We start from the raw sequence: 7,405 nt of genomic DNA on the forward strand, positions 1-7,405 counted from the left end.
TCGTTTGTTCCGCGATGAACTAGGGTGTGTCCTAGGAATCGTTCCTTCGAGTCTGTTAAGCTTTTGCCATTCAAATAAAAAGTTCCAGTTCGTTTCCAAATTTGTCTTGTTTCCAATCCTCAATCATTCTGAAAGCATGATAAAATGCATAACACACTCAAAGGCATCCCTGGGGTAGAAATATGTCTCGTTTCAAAATGTAAGGTACACTAGGATCCCGTGTTTGATTCCTTTACCTATTCCATGTCTGGCGGTAGAAAACCTCCATCTGAACCAATGTTTGTGACAAGCTTTTAGATGATTCTATGACAAACCCGGACTAGCTCCTTGTTTCCCCTATCGATGATGGAAGGCAAGCCTTTTCCCCAACAAAATCATCCCATCTCGAAGAGAGAAGATATCAACCCGTTCTAACAAGGAATTGTTAGTTCCTACCCAAATTAGTTGGCGAAGCCCAGTTTTCAAGGTGTATCCATTGATGACTAAGAGAATGAATAGAAGATCATTTTCAAAGAGAGAAAAAAGATGAAAAAGAAGGAAAAATGAGAAAAAGAGAAAAAGAGAAAAATTGGAAAAATAAAAAAAAAGAAAAAAAAAAGAAAAATGAAAAAAAGATGAAAGAAAAAGAAAAAAGAAAAAAAGATGTTGAAGTTATTGCGGAATGCTTTTTGGTTGAATGTTGAAGTTACGGAAGCCAGAATTCAAGTCAAGTACCCATAGTTGAAGTTCAATGGGCGAAGCCCAAAAGCGTAAGTAGTAACCTCTTTACCCTCTAAGTCCTTCCGAGACGATTTATTCTGGGATAGTCGGGAATTTTGAGAATTATTCCGCTTGTGTTGTTACACCCAGCCTTTAGGGTCCAGACATGGAAATTTGAACCCACATCATTTTTCAACCCATTTGCACTCGTGGTTCATCAAACCCGAGACACCCATTCCAACCACATCAGCAGCCATAGCCCTTGGCCTTAGCACCACAAAACAAACCTTCAGAATGATGGTTAACCATTCCAACTTGTTATTACCAAGCTCCACATCCCAAAAGATCCAAGCCTTTTACACCTAACCCCAGACACGGGATTTAACGGTACCTTACAGGCTAGAATGGGATACGACATGATACCTTAGGTGAAACCTTCGAGTGTGTACACACAATCAATATGCCAAGTTTATGCACCTTGATCGAACTACGTCGGATTTGATTTCGCTCCACGCGAATACGTAGGCAGTCCTTCAGATTAAGGGATTCAATCCACTCATCAACCAAGTTGTCGTCTTGTCGGTTTCTTACAGGTCTTAACCAAGTCCAAATGAAGCCACCTTTGTTTGAGTCGGTCTTAGCACTCGATGTAGGCTAGGATAAGGATAGAGGTTCGAATGAATAGTATCGAGTCTCAGAATGAGCTTTATCTAATAGTTCAGGCAAAGATATTGAGTCACATAGATGTGGTTTTGTGTTGGGAACAGAAAATATGAAAACCTGCTGAAAAGAAAGAAGGCGTGGAAGAAAAATAGTAAAAGCCCGCTGAAAAGAAAGAAGGCGGTGGCAAGAAATGATGAAAACTCGCTGAAAAGAAAGGAGGCGAGGAGAAGAGTGACAGAATGTTTCCAACAAGAGTGATGTGTGATGTCCAATTATTCTCATAAAAGCAGTCTGTGTTTAGTGTCTAGGCGAAGCTAACGTTGTTGCTCCGTGAGTTTAATGCTCCTTGTCAATGCCAATTTATCTTGATTCCCATGTGCCCTCGGGAGCACGCCCATGACATACGATATCTCCTTCCCAAGTCCGACGACCTTGTGATTCCCATTTGCCATCTTTTGACGCCGGAACGGCCAATTTACATTTCTACCCCCAACAAGTCAATAATTGAATTGAAACCCGGGCACACTTACGGTTTTATTTTCCTTTTTTGTTTTATGGTAGCGGGTTACGCCCACGTGGTTTACGAGTCATACAGAGTGTCTGAGTCGTATTTCATGTTCACCCATCAAGGTTCGATTTCAAAATGCCAAATATTTCAAAATTTCAAAATTTCAAAATTTCAAAAACTTTTTGCGCATTATGGATAGATGATCCAAGTAGTGGAATTTTTTCGGGTCGATGACCCCAATCTTTCGAGATTCAAAATTTTCAAATTCAATTTTTGAAGGGTCGATGGCCCAACATACCAAGTGATGTCAAATTTAAACTTCGGGTCGATGGCCCAATTATTCAAAATTTTCAAATTCAATTTTCGGGTCGATGACCCAGTATCTCAAATGATCCAATTTCAAGATCGATGATCCAAATGTGCTTATGTGATGATTATTGCTAGTACGTTTTTGTGTTTCAATTATAGCAGGATATGCTTCAACTGGGGGATCTAAAGTCTTCGACTTTAGAGCCATTGCAAACTGGGGGCTCTGAAGCCGTTGGCTTCAGAGACCATTATCAAGATGTAAAGGATGACATCCACCAAGAATTCAATTCAATACAAGATTATGAAATGGAAGAATTCCGTAGCTGAAAGCAAATGATGAAAGCGGCGGCAACCTCCTTGGAAAGTCCCGTCCCATTTGGGCACCTGCCAGGAGATGATAAGCTTTGGGCAAATGTCAACAGATGATGAATTTTGGACGAATGCCAGCGGATGATAAACTTTGGGCATGTGTCAGCAGTTGCCGAACTACGACGCGGGTTTGATTCCGTCAGAAACGGATACGTAGGCGCCTAATGATAAGGCTCAATCCACCATATATGCAATTTATGGGTCGACGACCAATGACGATAATTCGACACAACAAAAGCAAGAGTCAATCCCCAGCGAAGTTTCAGGTATGATCTCTTGTTATGGCTGGCGAGCTTATATACGCAAGTCTAATGGACTATAAACGACCCGCAGAATCCTCAGGTCGAAAGGGACCTGGGGTGTACTTTAACTTTCGCCTTGGCCAAGCCTCAGTCAAAGTGGGGGCTCTGTAGATACCCGTATCCGTCGATATTGGAATTTATAGAGAGCCTGACAAACACCCGATGATGATAGGACACGTGTATTTATTTAGTTGTCATTGTCATTATTTGGAGCTCGTTTTACGATGTAGAATGGGCATCGTCGATGAAGTATTTTATTATTTTAAATGATATTTAAATTAATGTTTTTTAAAGTGAATTCATTTTTAAATGATATTTAAATTAAAGCTTTTTAGAATTTATTTTCTCAAATTTATTTTATTGAAAATAAAATAAATATTTGATTTGAAAAATCATTTTATGAGTATATTTGATTTGAAAAATCATTTATTTTAATGTGTTAATCGATTTGAAAAATCGATTTAAAAATCGAAAAAAACTCGTTTTAAACACGTGTTTTGGAGCTCGATTATAGCTCGGTTTTTAAGCCCGTTTTCTTTACGAGTTGGCACGAATATCGAGTACATAACCAACCTAAGCCTCTACCCATCCAACCCCAGTTCGAACACCATAACCACGGCCCAAATCATGCCCCAAACACCCCCCAACAGCCCGCACAAAAGCACGAGCAGCCCCCTGTTTTGCAGCTCAAATCCCGAGTCCAAAACCCGCTCCAAACACTACCAAAACCCGTGCCCATTAACCCTAACCCATACCCTAGTATCCTACCCATATTACCTTAGCTTAACCACCAAGAAAACCCCTCACAAAGCCTCTCAAACCCTCACCAAAGCTGCTGGACAGCAGCTATGCGCGAACAGGCCCGTCTGCCTCTCTCCCCCCTTTTACCCTATTTTAACTCCTTATAAATACCCACCCTTCACCATACATTCATTCCTCTAAGTTCTCCATACATCCTACCATCACTCACAAGCTTTAAACCTCAGAAACAAACCCTAATTGCCTCTCAAAAACCCTCCACAAAACAGACATACAAACTGAAATTGTTTGTGTGTCCTCCTCGAAAAACAATTCGTTCCTCCCTCAAACCTCCATCAAAACTCGATTTTCTTGTTCCTAATTAACCACATAACATCCATCTACACATTAGACAAAGATTTACGAGCCAAATGGCCCTTGAGAGTACACGAAATCCCTCGAAAAACAGAGTGTTATACACTCTGTTTTTGTGGTTTATTCTCGTCATTCAGTTCTGTTTGTGCTCGTTTTTCGTGCCCAATAACTCAAAACGAGCAGGGGTTGCTTTAAGATCTCTGTTCTCCTCTCTTTCTAGTTTTCAAAACATCTTTTAAATCGAATTTTCATCGTGAAACGAGGGAGAAATCGCTGTTTGAAAGTTGCTGTCCAGATTCGATAAAAACGCGTGTTTGCTTTGTTTCTTCGTCGACGACGGCCTCTCGAGATAAAATCTACCATCGATTACGACCCAAGACGGTGTCAACGATACATGTAGGTTGAGGGTGCATCAAATCCTCCACTTTCTCCTTTTTTATTTCGTTTTTATGTTTGTTCTTTTATAGTTTGTTTTTGTTTGTTTATCGCTTTTTATTTATCGTTTAAATTAACTATGAAACTAGTTTAGTCCGAGTATGAGTTAAAGTACCACCATGAACACCCGCGTTGACTTGAGATGGGAAAATAAACCGCTACATCAATCGGTCGTACACCCCCGTCTCATTTACATATCCTCGTGTTCAAGGTAGGGCATAAATAAGACGAATTTCTAACTTCGCTCCTCGTTTTTTACCCTTTGTTTGTCTCGGCCAATTCGACCCACCTTAGGACCCGTTGCATGTTAGTATGACCTCTGATTGTTAACATATAACTTATTTAGATGACATTAGATCAATTTAATAACCTAATTAGACACGATAGGTGGCTTCGACATAAGCTTTAAAATCAACTAACAATTCTGTAATTCAATCGAATGCATCTCTCTTTCACATAATTTCTCGCTAGTATGAGAGTGCGTGATTAGCACCTTCTCATTGACACTCGATGAGTTAAATTAATTAGCGAATTTGACCTAACTTGACCCCTTTTAGGCCGTGTAGAATACACAATTGCAAGACCTCTTTTCAATCGATCAACGTCGTTTCTAACTTGTTTTCTAATTCATTTCGAGCTCGTTTCGCAATCAATCTATCTAACCTAATGAACCTAACTTAGGAACTAGGATGGCCTTGTCTTGGCCGTGAGGGTGGTCGTGGTTTGGGCCGTGAGCTTGGCCGTCTTCTTTCTCTTTCTTGCTTCGTTTTTTTATACCTTTTGTTCCTCGTTGTTTCGTTGCTTGTAATTTGTAATTTGTTTATCGAGTTGTAATTTTCGAGCTTGTTTTACTTTTATTGAGTCAAAACCTCTTCAAAAAACCTTAGTCTTGTTTGGTTAGACGGTTGTTCCCCAATGCTTGTAGGAGCGTAGTAAACCGCATGTTGTTTAAAGCAACATGGCCCGGTTTATGCTAATGCATGCTTTGGTGCGTAGCCTTATGCCTAATTCGATGAGATTAAGTGAAAGCACGCATTACGAGGAGTGACCCAAGGCCGTGTGTCATGTAGGCCGTGAGTCACCCCTTTGTGCACGGTTTTCTAGGCCGAATGGCCGCGTTTTGCGTCGTGTGTATAGCGTTGTATTTAGATCGAGTTGTATCTTTAATTTATCGTTGCGTCGGCATGAAATGCCTGGTTTGTAATAGGTAGATCCCAACGGCTCCCCCATTCCCCCTTAAGCCTTGCTTGCTTTGTTTTGTATGTTGTTAGATCAATCAACCCACATGCTAAATTACAACTTTGACAAAGTTAGTTTAGTTGCATCTAAAACGACATAGAAATTGTTGTCACATGATAGGGTTAAAACAACGTTTGCATATCATACATCGTAGTAGCTATGACCTTGTTTGAAATCCGACACTTGACTTAGTAGAGGCCGTTATTGACGGGCGGGGTTAGGTGTCCTTATGGGCTTCCTAACACGTACCCTCACCCCTTACTCAAGATCTATGGTTTGTGGATCCGTCTAAATACCATTGGATTACGAGAGTCATTCAAATCGAGTGATATAGGGTACAAGTCTTTATCTTTAATCACTCGTAGTCGATTGGCTTTATGCTTTTCGATGAAAGGTGTAAAGTTGACTTGAACGGTTCCAAGTTCCCAAAAAACTTGGTGGCGACTCTAATTTGTCTTAATTCGATTCGAAAGAACCTCGAGTCGATTATGCCTAGTGTGGATCCCGCGGACGCAGTTCCCGAGGGCCTTGTCCACAGTTTGGCGACTCTGCTGGGGAAAAGAGGACTAGTTTTCGAATCTCATTTTCGAATCAATCTTTCGTTTTTTCAAAACCAATCCAAAATGCCTCTCGAACCTCAACCAAGCATGAAATGCGTCAAGTCGTGTCCGGGTCATGGCCGTGTTAGGCCGGGTGTGTTTCGTTCTAAGAGTCTAGAACACGACCTTGTTGGGTCACCCAAGCTCACCTCTTGGGCCTTGAGTCATGTTGGTCGACCTTTTGGTCTAGGATAGTCCACAAAAACGTCCAAGCTAGGCCATTTAGGGCGTTTCATCCGAACCTATGGGCTATGTTAGTCCAATCACGGGTTTAGTCACACCGAGTCCGGTTTATAACCGATTTATGACAGTTTGAGTCATGTCGTTTTGTCGAGTCCCAAAAAACTTGGTGGCGACTCTAATTTGTCTTAATTCGATTCGAAAGAACCTCGAGTCGATTATGCCTAGTGTGGATCCCGCGGACGCAGTTCCCGAGGGCCTTGTCCACATGTAGACATGATAAACATATGAAATAGAACAAGTACAAGAAATAAAATTCTCAAGGAACCAAGATTCCTCAAGAAGAAGCACAACTAAAATTAGATAAAAGAACGATTCAAATACACAACACCGTCCCCGGCAACGGCGCCATTTTGATGAGAGTGCCGTTGGGGCTCTCAATCAAACACATTTATATTTCTCAACAAACAACTTGTTAGTGGTTAAGTCGAGGTCGATCCATGGGACGGGGGTACTCAAATTGTTCAATCTAATTGTAGTTTGTGCTTAGGGTTGTCACAATTGTAATAGGTTGATGATTCTAATCTAATAGAAGCAATGGAAAGTAAACAAGCAACAAAAGGAAGGATGAAAACAAATGAATAAAAATGCTAGAATATCATAGGTTCATAGGGGATTCATGGGAGTTGAGCATACAAATATGTTCTCAATTATATAGCAAGCACTTATTGTTTTGATGGGATCGAGTTGGTGTATAAGCTTACAATTCCTAAGAAGGTTTGGGTCCCGGAGCCGAATCGATTAGATTTTACAACACCTACAAGTCGACTTAGGCCTTCCTATTCAAATATATGCATGGTCTAATGAGACTCGAGTTGGTGTATAAGCTTACAAGTCCCATTGAAAAGATAGGTGGTGGGTAAAAAATGCAAGGATTCATAGGCTCACATTTCATCAAACATAACATGTGCATAAGTTCAAATCATAAC

Source organism: Silene latifolia, chromosome X, assembly GCF_048544455.1.
Source record: "Silene latifolia isolate original U9 population chromosome X, ASM4854445v1, whole genome shotgun sequence".
Taxonomy (NCBI): Eukaryota; Viridiplantae; Streptophyta; class Magnoliopsida; order Caryophyllales; family Caryophyllaceae; genus Silene; species Silene latifolia.